General features: G+C 38.2%; 1 pseudogene; it reads right to left on the reverse strand.

Annotated features, from left to right (window-relative positions):
• Positions 1-2,261: 2,261 nt before the first annotated feature.
• Positions 2,262-10,382, reverse strand: LOC147325846 (sodium/glucose cotransporter 1-like; annotated as a pseudogene).
• Between the last annotated feature and the right edge of the window lie 4,563 nt (positions 10,383-14,945).

Consider the following 14,945-nt stretch of genomic DNA (forward strand, 5'->3'; position numbering starts at 1 on the left):
GAGTCCACCCAACATCCTGCCGTGTCAGCTGGGGTTCATGGGAGCCCAACCTGCAATTCCCTGTGTATGAATATAAAGCTCCATTTGAAGTTATGTAAGTTGTGAGTGAGCAATAATAAAGCATTTAAACACATACATACATCTTATACAGCAAAAATTTCAATTAAATTGTCTGAAAACGTTACCATCCATCTCATCCATTCTAATTCATCACTGTACGACAGACCCGACCATGGTTTCATGCTTTTCAGCATACTTTATTTGTCACTTGAACATACAACCCTTAATGTCTAAATCGCTGGCAACATAAGTGAGTACACCTTTAAGTGGAAATGTTCAAACTGTGCCCAAAGTGTCAATATTTTGTATGGCAATCATTATTTCCAACACTGCCTTAACTCTGTTGGGCATGGAGTTCACCAGAGCTTCACAGGTTGCCATTACAATGCTCTTTCACTCCTCAATGATGACATCATGGAGCTGGTGGATGTTAGAGACCTTGCGCTCCTCCAACTTCCATTTGTGGATGCCCCAGAGATGCTGAAAAGGGTTTAAGTCTGAAGACATGTTTGGCCAGTTAAGTACCTTTACCCTCAGTTTATTCAGCAAGGCACTGGTCTTTTTGGAGGTGTGTGTAGGGTTGTTTTCATGTTGGAATACTGTCCTGTGGCCCTGTTTATGAAGGGAGGGGATCATGCTCTGTTTTATGGTTCCTGCAATTAACTGTAGCTCCTCAGTGCCAGCAGCACTCATGCAGCCCGAAACAATGACATCTCACCACCATGCTTGACTGTAGGCAAGACACACTCTTTGTACTCCTCACCTGGTTATTTGACACCATCTGAACCAAATAAGTTTGTGTTGGTCTCATCAGACCACAGGTAATCCATGTCCTTAGTCTGCTTGTCTTCAGCAAACTGTTTGCAGGCTTTCTTATGCATTATCTTTAGAAGAGGCTTCCTTCTTGGAGGACAGCCATGTGATGCAGTGAGTGGCGTACGGTCTGAGCACTGACAGGCTGACCCTCCACATCTCCAACCTCTGCAGCAATGCTGGCAGCATTCATACATGTATTTTCAAAACACAACCTCTGGATATGACACTGAGCACGTGCACTCAACTTCTTTGATCGATCATGGCGAGGTTTATTCTGAGTGGAACCTGTCCTGTTAAACTGCTGTATGGTCTCGACCACCGTGTGCAGCTCAGTTTCAGGGTGTTGGCAACCTTCTTATAGCCTAGGCCATCTTTATAGTGTGAATGCCGTGAGGTAAATGGTCACAATAGCATTTACCAGTTTGTGTAACTAACACACATCCTTTATTTAATCTATGAATAACCCAGTGTGTAAAAACATGAATGTTTGGGATAAAACTTGAGTGTATATTTTACACCTTGTCAGCATACTGACGTGAAATGCTTTGCCAGGAGTGAATCAGACTGCAGGTCAGTGAGTTCAAGCTGAACATCACTGGATGTAGTATATAAAGTGCAAGGGGAGGGAGACAAAATCATATGCATTTCACTCTTAACTAATTTGAAGTCTTCAAATCACCTTAAAAAGTTAAAATGCAAGGCTCCAAACATGGATGAGTACCACCTGAGGCGATCAACGGATGGTACAATTTCTTTCACTATTGACATGTGAGTACGAATGCTGCTCTCCAACTGGTTTGATATAAATTGCAACATTCTCATAAACGTCATCACAGGGTGTGCAATTCACATATTAGATTCTGGTCTTGTAGTTTGCTATTTAGTTCATTTATTAGTGCACATCAATAATTTGTCATATGAGAGATCTGAAATACAATTGCCTTTCTCCTCACAAAATGCTTGAGTTTCTGCTCCCATACTCTTTTTAGCACTTTACGCAGACTTAGCCACCTGACAGCTGTGTGGAAGCCTATGGCACCATGTTCCACTTTAAATATTAATTTCCTTCACAACCAATGAATCAAATCATCTTTATCTGTAATGGAACAAAAAATATTACATTGGCGTCAGGCTCTTACTAAGAGAACTAAACTAAAAGCATAGTTATCCTCCCATTGTAGACTGCTTGTTGAGTATGCTTCAAAAAGCAATATGAAGGGGCATTAATGTGTATATGTTAATGAGTTAATCTGTAAATCAGTTGTTTGAGTCTCTGGTTATGACGACAGACTAACTGTAAATGATTGCTAAAAACTGCACCTGAGCTGCCCAGTGTTTCTGTTTATTTCTTTACTCACCTGATCAGTACACCAGTACCAGGTAGCCTAAATAATGAGTCCGATCACCATGCCAGGCAATGGGAGGTCTCCTGTAACTGGATCCCTGAAGATATGGAAGGAGTCTGGCAGGGGCTCATAGCAGTTTGCACTGATGTTACCCTTGATTGAGGGACAGCTTGCATCTAGAGTCTCTTGAAGTTTTCGTTGCCCTTCACTTCATGGAAAGCTGAGGAGAATCACCACCACCCACCTTTTTTTAAACTGTCCAACAAATAAATTGTAAGTAAAATATTACCAAAGCCCATGAAAATGAATGATCCAATAACCACGATGATGGTCTGTAAAGTGTCTGTGTAGATCAGTCCACCTTGGATAAAATGTATTATTTATTTATTGGAAACACACATATTGTAATTATGTAACTACTCCTTCTGTAAAATTTTCAATTGTGGATGTGTTGTTACTAAAAAGCAACATAAGGCCAATTCATGGTTATCATAGTCCACGGGCAATTGACTACAACAAGTCAGCACATTTAAACCAGCAATGAAGAAAGCCAGAGAATTTGTGTGTGTGTGTGTGTGTGTGTGTGTGTGTGTGTGTGTGTGTGTGTGTGTGTGTGTGTGTGTGTGTGTGTGTGTGTGTGTGTGTGTGATGTGTTTCTAAATCTCCATGTGTAGTCACATGGCCTTGTGAAGACTTTATGTCCAGTCATGGTATGATAACAAGTATTATCGTACCATGACTGGGCATAGTCTTCTCAAGTACGATAACACTTGTTATTGTACTATGACACTGTAGTTTTCTAGGAAAATATCTGTGAGTTCCATAGAAAAGGAAGGAATTTTTTCCTGTGTACAAACCTTTGACAGTATATAGTGCAGTAACTGCTAGAAGTGAAAAACCAAGGCCCAAGGGCCTGTTGGACAAAGGTTGTACCAGAAAAAATATCTGCCTGAATTGGGAGAAAAAAAGTGTAGGATTTCATTTAGGACCATCGAAAACAGGTATAATATAAATATTTTCTGCTGCTTTTGGAGGCACTTACTGAAATTCTGGTGAAGATATACAAGACAAGGGAGAGAACAGAGATATAAATGCGAATGCACTGTCCTCCAAACCTCATCTGAAGTATTCAGGTATTCAGGTGATGATTTAAATACATCCACAAAGCATGAGATTTTTGTCATTACTCAAAGTGTTGTCAGACATAGTAGTCATTTATGTCATTTGGGTAGTGGAAATGAATAGATTTTGAGGATCTTTCAGGTCAATATGCAGCCTTAGAGTTCTGTTTACCCCAGCTTTAATGTAGATGGGCACAAAGATCCATTACAGAATTACAACCACAACAAGAGCCTGAAAAACACAAACATACAAGAAGTAATTCAAGTCCATTAAATTTGAGAATTATATTATAAAGTAAAGACCTTACAATAATACAGAGAAAACACCAACAATCGTTTGTTGGCAAATGGCCAGCCCTCTTAGCAAGCACTTGATGACAGTGGTAAGGAAAAACCCTCTTTTAACAGGAAGAAACCGATGGCAGAACCAGGCTCAGGAAGGGGCAGCCGTCTGCCTGGATCAGCTGGGGATGAGGAGAGTTTTTAGCATCACTCTAATATAGGATTTTTCTAATTTTATATTGGGCAAATGCAAGAAAGCAGTCCCTACATATTTGTACATACATACGTATATGTCATACCAATGTAAGTATTAAGTCAATGTTTAGAGGTGATTACAATGACCTCAGTTTTACATGAAGCTTATGCTTCTGGCTAATCTAAGCTTTACATCATTTCCACTTTCCCACACTCTCAAGCTGATTGTGACACCACAGGTCTAGCCCAATCAGCTTTCTGCTTGCCTTCTTCAGGCCAATCAGCCTTCACTCCATACTTTAAATCTCACCGCTCATCTGTCATTTTTCCTTGCAGTTGCCTTTGTGCAACCCAGTTCAAGCCTTCATCTTCATCTCCACCACCCGTGTCTACAGGGTAATGCCCCGATCCTTATCACCACCAAATACCTCAAATTGAATTCTGTACATCAATAAATCACAGCTTTTACTTTATATATATATATATATATATATATTATTTTCACAAAGTAAATGGATGAATGTATATTGTAAATCTGCATTAAAACTATAGTGAGCTAAATAAAGAAGCTAGTACTGTCAGCAGCCAATAGGTGTCTCTGCAGTAACAATTTTCTAAACCAGATGGCTCTAAGCTCGTACAGATGAGGAACTGCCACCGGATTGACAAACCATAGATTAGTGTTCAAGGCTCTGCTCCCACCTGTGATGCTTGAAACTTTCAAATGGTGCTGTAATTGATAGCGATGTAGGTGTGGCCTCCTGCATTACACTGTTGCATGATTCATCAAAATCTTTCATGACATCAGCACAATAAAGTCATTATTGTAGTTGCCATTTGTTCAGCAGAGGTTTTATTGTTTTTAAAGCAATAAATACAGCCATATAGAAAGCAAATGTTTACTCAGCAGAGCTACACTCATTTCCTTAAAGAAGCAGTGGGGATTTAATGTAGCTATGCTTTTTATATACACAGGCAAATTAGCAGTGGTTGTTGGCATCTTCAGAAACTTTAAATGTGCTAATTATAATCCTCTGTAATTATAACGCAAATGAACTAACTCCTAAGGAACTGAACAATAACCAACCAAATATATAAACAGTTTAAGTTGAAGCTTAAACCAGTGATTACTTTATTCAAGGATGATGTTTTCAACTGAATTTAAAAAATAAAATGGAGATAAAAACAGAAACTTTATTTTATTGCAATCAAATGTTGTAAGTGAGAAATTGTAACATTTAAAAAAAAAGGTAATTTTTCATTTGAATTGGCTCAAAAAGCTTGGATAGGGCAAAAACTGTATTAGTTGTTCCTAAAAGTGTTGCTGTGGCAAATACTTTACTCTTTTTAGACTCTTCTGCTTACCACCTCTGAAGGCACATATTGTAGCCTGCACAGGATTTCTTGCACTAACATACGTCTCACACTTACTTGTTCGAGTGCTTCTGTACTCCTTCCAACCAGTAAATTTCTGTTTGGCACTTTATCTATCATCATTATGGTGAGATCTATGTCCAAGGTTATAGTATTCTTTTACTGCCAGCTCCACGAGGAGCGAGCAAAGGAGAAACCATTAGAGCATTGCTTCTCAAACTTGAGAAACTGGAAAAGGTTCACGCCCCACACACCACAGTTTCTTTTAATCAATCATTAACAACAACAGAGGATCAAAGCTGAATTTAAGTGGAATAAATATCTGCAAAATAGCACCAAACTATAATTTGTTTATTTTCTCTGAAAAAACAAACAAGCAAACTTGTTATTCCATATTTTATTGGGTTCACGCCTCAATTTTAGAATGACTATATTAAGGAAATTTGTCAAACTAAAAATGTTTAATTTTTGTTAAAACACATACATTGCCCAATTTTTACTCATATTTATGATCTGATAAAAAAAAATTTAGGGGAAAAAGGGGTCAGTAGTTAAAGTGGGATTTGGGAGGTGGGGGAACCCAACCTAAGATCGGGTGTACCGGTGCAGTGTGAGGAAAATATTTAATTAGAAAGTAGTCACATAATGACTTGTTATATTTTATTTGCATACAGGCTATGATCAGCTGACCTGGTCTAATCTTCGCAGCTAACTTTGGATTTTCCCAACTGAATTCAACAAGATGAGGGCGTGACGACATGTACCATGGTCGAAGGGGCACTGTGTTAGGTACATTTGTACAACCACTACAAATACAGAATGACAGGAAACAGGTGCATGTGGTACACTTAAAGACTGCCAGCAAAAATTACATGGTACAGATGGAACGCTGCACAACCCAGTGGTCGCCACAGAGCATGACAATTTCCTGTTATGATAAGCAAACATTTCTTTGTCAGCATGAGAACCAACACCAGACTGCAGCATGCAAAAACGAAACTAATTGAAGAGTGATATGCATTAACCATCTGAGAGGAGCAAAGTGCGAATAGGGAAAAGAAGTAACTAATGACTGTTATTGGGTATCTCAGGTATATTTGTATTTTAAAGCCAAGATAGGTGTACAAAAAAAAACAAATACACTTTGTTGCTCCATAAGTTTCTTTATTATATACATCAGAGACTGCTGGCTCAATTAGGCAATAACTGATTTAGCACAACACAAGGAATGTAAACAGAGACACATCACTTTGAAAATGGAATAAAAATCACCAAACTTGTGGTCAACGATGACGCAAAAATAAAATTTTGCCAAACTTAAGAAAGTAACACCTGTATTTAGGACAATCTGTCTGCCATGCAGGCTGCAGTTTGTCAGAGTAACAGGAGCTGAGATGTTTGCTAGCATCAAATTAAGAGAGACCGCTGTGTGCCTTAAAGCTTCAGCAGTACGTGAGGGATTGTGCCCTGCAGAGTGAGCTATAGAGAAAAAGGTTGCTCTGTCTATCTATTAGATTAGGGTGTTAGGTAATGATGAGCTAAACACTAGAGTACCCTGGACAGCTCTGGCAGTAATGGCCTGGTAAGGCTGGCATGATGACAATGATTATAATACTATATGGTTATGATACCGATTATATTTATGAGCTCTGATAAAAAAAACTATTATTTACCTTGAACCTTGTCTGTAGGCTTTTGTAACTATTACACCACAGCATCCTACTGATACTGAATACAGCCAGGACAGCGAGAGGAAGAGGAATAGAGGAGGAGATATCAGACTGTTACTGTTACAAATGGCTGCTTGAACTCTCTGAATGAGGACAATCAATATTCATTTGAATGAGAATCAATCACTGGAATGAGGCCATGCTCTTTGGGGATTAAGGCTCAGTTGCATGTGCTGAATTTGGTCCTGATTTTAAAACACAAGCAGAGACTTCAACCATCAAAAGTCTCCAGATAGGGTAATGTTTTCTTTGTAGTTTTATGTCTCTCGGCTTCTGTTCACCAAGACTCAATCTATAACGTGGCAGGGACATCTTGGTATTTTAAGCACAAAAGATGATCCTATCAGTGTGCTGCAAGACTACAAACAGACACTACTGAATAGTGCCAAAAAGCAATCATTTGTGGGAGGGTGAGTCTAGTGTGAAAAAATAGTCTTGGGTAAATAAACTGTGATCTCCAGCGCTCAATGCAGATGTGATGCCTTATGAGCATATCTCTGTGTCGCTGGTGTCTGCAGAGAGCCCTATTGTGTGGTGACTCTGAGAACAAAGTGGGCTGCAACCTAAGAAAAACCATGCATTAGCCAGCTCAGACTCTATCATATTTTATTTTTTCTTATCTTATGTTCAAGTAAGAGGCCTAAGTTTAAGTATATGGATTCTATTGTGCCTGCGTTCTATGATGGTATTTATTTAACTACTTTATACATATTTCTTTTCTCTAACAGAATTGATTTATCCCTATAACTAAGTTGACCATTTATCATGTGTGGGTTTTTTTTTTTGTTTTGTTTTTTTTTGTTGTGTGTTTTGGTTTTTATGTGTCTGTGTGGAGGTGGGGGTTTTGGATACTCTCCACATCTCCCTTGTACACTCAGGAACTGTTGTCTTGTACCCTAGGGTTTGTTACTAGTATTATTAGATTGGATTTTTTCCTTTTTCTGTTTGTACACCCACTGGTACTGCTATAATTATGAGGTGGGAGTGTATGTCTTATATTGCTTTATGTTCTTTAAAAAGAAAACGGCATATTGTTCAATTTGTCTTTTGTAAAAGTCGATGCAAAAAGTTTAATAAAAATATCAGGCTGAGAAAAACCATGCAACTGATGGAAACACAAGAAAATTGAAAATCCAAATATGAAAAAAATAAGCTCCAAATATGCGCTACTCTGAGTGTAGCCCAAACATCAATAGAAATGTTTCCAAATAAGTGATGATCCCAATGGGACACCCACGGTGTTCAGTGCTGTGTGCCTAGAAGTTGTGAAAGCTGGTTAATTCTCGTATGGTGTAAACATTGTGGCTGTACAAATCTCACATTATTTACAGATACTGTCTCTAACTGATCTTTACCTTATCTCCTATTATTAGGAAAATGGGAGAAATATAATCCTGAAGAAGACGTATGCCAACACAAAAGAACTGACAAAATACAAGCATTACTGTGAGACACTGCCTTAATAATATGTAACAAATAAATAAATAATATGCCTTAAAGCTGCCTATAATAGTTAGTTTTAGAAAAGAGAAAAGAAAATAGAATTACTACTTAGTTTTGATGATGTGAAAAAATATTTTTAAAGGCATCAAACTGCAATATACACTCACTGGATGCTTTCTTAGGTACACCTGGTCAGCTGCTCATTAAAGCAAATATCCAATCAGCCATTCACATCCAGCAACTCAGTCCATTAAGGTAGACATGGTCAAGAAAAATACAGAAGATCAATTCGAGCATCAGAAAGGGGAAGCCAGGTGATCTAAGTCAGCAGTCCCCAACCCCCGGGCCTCGGACCGGTACCGGTCCGTGAGTCGTTTGGTACCGGGCCGCGAGAGTTGAGGCTCGGGTGTGAAATGTATGGTTTTCAGGGTTTTTATCGGTTTTCAGCGTTATTTTGCTATCGTTTTATCGTTTACTTGGTTTCCCTGGGTCTTTTCACCTGTGTTATGAATAAATTTTCTTTTTTTCGGTACCAGTACTAGTTTTATTTTGTTGTATTTATCCGTGACACTATGGGTTCCCCTGACAGTCTAAAGACATGCGTGTTAAGTTAGCTGGTAATTCTAAATTAGGTGTGAATGGTTGTATGCCCCTCTGTGTTCACTCTGTGACAGACAGACTAGATATGTTATATTATATTATCCACAAGGTGGCATAGTAGCATAACTCTGCAAAAGTGGTGCGTCACTGAACAAGAGAAATAACTGAAAGAACTCTGGAAGCCAAAAATGGAGATAATATTGTCTACTACTTTATATTTAACAGGTAGTTCAGAGGCGTTTCTTAGCTGGACATCAACGGCATTCATTCAAGATCTATACTTTTCCAGTTTCTGTTGTTTCTTACTACAGTTTGCTGTGGAAATGTATCCAATTTGTGGAAATGTATCTCCTTTAGCTGGGGCCACATTGTTTAACTTCTTCCTATTCATTTTCTTAAACACTTATCCATTCAGGTTCGCGAGGTTCTTCATAATCTTTCTCAGACATGAGTAATTTTATGTCTGTTTAAATCCCAAAGAGCCAAATAGTTTAAAAAAAAAAGACAAAAAGATTTAAGTGAGTTTATGTGATAGAACACCTTTACTGCTCTTAAGTAGATGAAGCAGATTTAGTAATGGTATACCATATGTAGTATTGTATCAGCCACATCCAATAGTTATATACAAAGAAAGTATTTCTACTTTTGAAAGCATAACCTTCACCTGTACTGAGCAATTTTTACATTACTGTTACCTAAGAAAAGGACAGGATAACTTCTGGAGTCTGAAGGTGACATATAGATGTCTTGAGATCTCAAATAATCACATCTGGGATACAATTTTCTTTCTGCCTTTGAAAGATAAACGTTGAGATAGTGGCATTAGCAAAAGTTTTGCTGAAATTTGAAACAGCACCAACATTAGACATGGCAGCAGCTAAAAAAAACAAAGTAAAACCTTCATTACATGCAGAGCCTATGAGAGGAGTACATAGAAGTTTCAGGGAACAGATTTTGACTATGGCTTTGATAAAGCAGTCATAGTTCACATACACTGTAGGTGACTAAATTCATCCATTGCACAAAGAACTTTAGACTCTGACTATCTTAAGCAGGACAATAGTGCAGTGAATTATGGGTAAATTAAGAGGAGGACCATAAAACATATAGCGTTGAAGATATATATGAGCTGCCACCTCTGGTCTAGGGAATAAACAGTGGACAGGTTGATATTAATCAATGGAAAAATAAAACACAAGCTAATTTGGATCAGATCCTAATTTGCATTCAAGAGACAGACACCCTCTCTACTTTTAAGATTAGATTTAAAACTTTCATGTTTGATAAAGCATATAGTTAGGGCAGGGTCAGGTGACCCTGAATCCTCCCTTGGTTATACTGTAATAGGTCCAGGATGCTGGGGGGCTTCTCATGATGCACTCAGTTTCTTCTTTACTCACCTTTTTTTCACCCATTATACGTTGAAACACCTATCTGGATTTAATCACTAGTTATTATGTATCTCTTGCTTTCTTACACAGTGTGTCTCTTGTCCTGTTGTCCTCCCATCACCCAATCGATCACAGCAGATGTCTGGCCCTCCCTCAGCCTTGTTCTGCCGGAGGTTTCTTCCTGTTAAAAGGGATTTTTTCTTTCACACTGTCACCAAAATCACTTGCTCATAGATTCTTGTTTAATTGTTGGGGTTTTCTCTTTATTGTTTTAGTTGTGACTGTTGTTGTGATTTGGTGCCAAATAAATAAAATTAAATTGAAAGGTTGAATTGAATTTCACTAATATAATTTATAATACAGCATACAAGGAAACTACAGACCACTTGCATATCAGCAGTTTTCCCTTTTCTTTTTTATTTGGGTACAAATAGTTGGTATATTATTATATTAGATTATTATAATAGAGTTAGTTAGTCTGGGGTTAAGATGTTTCTGTGGCTGAAAATTAGTCCATTGTTGTTTTTGTTAAATGGTCTGACTTCCATTGTGGAAATGTGAGACTTTATCTAACCATACAGACCAGTCTAATCTATCTTTGTAAAGCCAGCCCCAGAGGTCCGTTCATTCATTCTGCCAACTACCTTAAACCAATTACAATGATGCTTTTCTGAACTCTTTGAGCTTTAGTCTCCTGCTTTTATGGTCCGACTGGTTTATTTTCTTCTCTTTTTTCTGTGGGGGAAAAAAAAATCACCCACTTTGAGAACTATTTCCACGGTTCCTAAAACAGCTTCTGATCCCGTTCCAGGAGATAATTTACTTTTATACTTAGTGTACGTGTTCTTAATTTATGCTCAGCTCTCCTTTAGTAACGACCGGGGTGTGTGATGCCAGATAAGCTACTATGTTCAGACTTATCAAGTCCAAGATAAATATTTTTATGTGCGTAAACATTTTGTTATCAAAGTTAAAAAGTAAGCACATGTTAAACTAATACTGTAACCAAGTTGTTGTTGTTAACATGCATTTGGATTTCCAGGATAAGTTTCCAGATAAGTTATTTGGATGATTTGGTAAACTATTATTTGCCACAAATTAAAATCACCTGTCTTATATTATGTAGGCTCCTTTTGTTCATCAAAACAGCCTGGGCCTCATGGACACAGGACTTCTGGGGTTGTTATTTCTACATAGACGCTGCAAATGTACAATTTTGAGAAGGTGAATGTTTTACATTATGTTTTTAAAATAGCTGTCAGGAGAGGTGCTGTTAGGACAGCGGCTTGGCTAGTATCAGTTTTTCATACGTCAGAGACAGAGTAAGTATCATTTATGACCCTGTAGTAGCCCATATAGTGGCATTTAATAATTATTACATGGACAAAGTGTTTCTGTGATTAGATGCTTTTGGCCTATATTACATGGACTTTGAATAAAGACAAATGCTTTTATCAGCACCAAATGTCCTGGTGGATGCAGTTGCCTCACATTTTCCTGAATGTGATGTGCTAGGGAAGTAATCCTGAGCAGGATAAGGGGTTCAGATTGTGAACTATTGTTGGACTACTCTGTATTGTCTACCTTTGGATAAATTTATCTTCTCAGCAAAGAAAATGACGTAAGTGACATAGGGCAGCATGCATGTGGAATCAACCTGGCTGTAAAACAAAACAAAACAAAACAGAAACTAAGTGATTTTTAAAAAGCTATCAGACATAAGCAAATCTCACGGAAAAGTGCTTTTTTTTTTTTTTAGATGAATGGATGGAAGGATGGAAAAATCAAAGCGAAAATCATCCAAAAGGTTAGGTCAGATGATGTTAGTGATAAGGCATCTGAGGCATTTTTAGACTGGAGGGCAGACTGCCCAGAATTTGGAAAACCTGTAAGCCTGTTAATTATAGGTGGATTGCTTCTCTGAACTCGCATCTTTGTGATCTTTGTGTAGTAATGGAACAGATGACAATGAAAGGTCTCAGAGAGGCTGGAAATGATTCTGGTCCTTAAGTAGGGTTATAAAATGCAGGGTCACCATGGAAAGGGAGATAAAAAGAAAATGAACTGGAATATGGTTGCAGCTGCAATCTTGATGTGGATTAAAAACAGGATTTTCAGCAAGTATCGATCATAAATTAGCTACTTTTTCAAGAAGATTTTTTACTCTGTGGACCAGGTTCAGGAAGAAAATAAGGAGTGTTACTTCAACTTGTCAAAAGTGTATCCTTCAAAATCCATCACACTGTCAATCTGAAAGAATCCAAATCCATAGCAAATCAGTTAATTGTACTGAACCCGTGAAAAAATAATAGAAAAATGCTGAAAAAGCACGCAAAACACAAACTGAATAAAACATAAAAGTGGGGGGAAAACACAATGAAAGTTGAATAAGTTTTAGAGAAAGCTCAGAAATGGAAGTGAGTTAGGGAGAGATAAATGTGATGGAACAGCTATGGTTACAACTAATAGCATCTACAGTATTATTGTTCAATTAAAACACACATTACCTGCATCTGTTTCTATACTTCTTTTCACCACATCTCAGTGCAAGCCTTCGCATGCTTCAGTTTCTCTCACTTTCGCACCTGTTCTGTCGCTGTATTGTGTTAAAAGGGTTATTCTGAGTGCATGAAAATGAGGATTTTTCTACTGTCCACATGAAAATATTAATGTCCACAGCATGCCGAAGCAGCAGGTGGCGATGTAACCCTAATCGCACAGATAAGTTGGCCAATCGAAAGCCAGTCTGATTTCTTTAGAGTAACTCCTCTGGTTGCAAAAAGAAGCTGTTTTGAGATCTGTGGGGAAACTGCCCAGTTTACTGTGTTTATAGTCTCAATTGCTAATTTCATGTTTTATTTAACACAACATAATTGTAGCCTTCATTAGATTCAAAATGGAAGATAAAGGACTGGCATAAGGGTCCTACTGTCAGATCCACCACTGTTAAGTTGCATAACACCAAGTTACAGTTGAAAGACAGGACTTCATTGACCAAGGCATGATGTTATAGTGGTTATCTTTTATATACAGGCTATATTGCAATAATAGACAGATGTCAATTTTCAACTAACGATGAAAATTATTTAGTGCAGAGCAATCAACAAATCAAGGTCACAAGGTCAATGCATAACAGACATACTGTTCATTCATAAACAGAACCTCCCAGTCAAAAATAAGTTTGTCAACAGTACAGCAAATGATTGTGGCGTTAGTATGTTTTCTGACACCTTAATAATGCCTGCAGGCCATTTTGCCCACACCCAAGCATTTAAATGTTTTAGGGGGGAAAAGTAATTGCAACAGACTAGGAGCACATTATGGCAATTAACCGAGGCCAGCATAGAAAATGTGAACAGACAGAGTGTTGTCTCTCCACAGAGCTGGAGAAGTGTTACAGTAATAAAGAGCGTGCAGTTCATAAAAGCACAGTGCGGAGAAGAGCTTTTCATAGAGTTTGGCAGACAAATCCCCCCCCACACACACACACACACAGACACACACACAGACACACACACACACACAGACACACGCACACAAAAGACGGAAAAAAGTATTTTTAACTGGCTAACAGCATTAGACTATCACACTTGACCAAAGCTAAACACAGGAGCTACTTCGTCCTGTATGTGCTTTCCTGGAACCAAAATAGTAAAAAAAGGAGGAAGTGATTCATTGCAGAATAAGACAAATGGCAAAGCAGCTACTGTGCATCACTATTTCACTGATCAGTTCCTGCTGGCCTTGTGTTAGTGTGACTGTCTCTATATCTGTCAGTCTGACAATTTCTGACACCTCATCAGTTGGCACTGCTGCAGGGACACGCATTGGAAGCAGGAAGCCGACGAGGGTTGCTGTGGGTTGGCGGTGCTGGTGTTAGTTTTGTGGTTTCATTGGATTGGTGGTGGTGAATTTACTGTCAGACTTTTTTTTGTTTTGTTTGTTTTTTGTCAGAGGTTTTTGCTCGTTCAGTCACTGAGACTGAGGAACCCTGTGAAACAAGTGTTTTGGTGATTTACTGTTGCAACATTAACTGAATAGGAAGTGAAAGTTCACAAATGCAATCCTGCATTTTGCGCAACAGTTTAACTGCAACTCAGTGACAACGTAGCTGCCAGTGTTTGGCAATTTTGTAACTTTATTGCCCATACTGTGAACATAACTAAAGGCTTGGTACAAAGTTAAATATGGAAACCATTTACTGGAATGGATTTAAGCTTCAAATTTAAGACTAGTAGGACTGGGCCCTAACCCTCAGCCTTTTTTGTGATTCAGTCTATATTGCCTGGCGTTGTGCAATCACAGCCAAACTGCAGCTGAGTGAAATATTATTTTATACCCTCTGCTTCAGCAGAGGAATGTTGGCATACTTTATCTGATGCCCACAGGCACTGTGATATGGACTTGACCAAGGCCTTCCCCACCACTTCAGACCTGTTAAGGCCTGTTTTCAGTACAGAGAGTTCTGCTTTTGCCTCTCATACCAGTATATTAAAGACTTGTTGTGGTGGACATTGTTTTTCTTATGATAGAAACATTTGAACCACTATTAGAAAGATTAGAATTACAAGTTTTTCTTTATAGATA

The sequence above is a fragment of the Aulonocara sp. 'chitande type north' Nkhata Bay genome, linkage group LG7 (genome assembly GCF_057382095.1).
Source record: "Aulonocara sp. 'chitande type north' Nkhata Bay isolate Kocher_YH1m ecotype deep benthic linkage group LG7, A_spYH_male_GT1.1, whole genome shotgun sequence".
Lineage (NCBI taxonomy): Eukaryota > Metazoa > Chordata > Actinopteri > Cichliformes > Cichlidae > Aulonocara > Aulonocara sp. 'chitande type north' Nkhata Bay.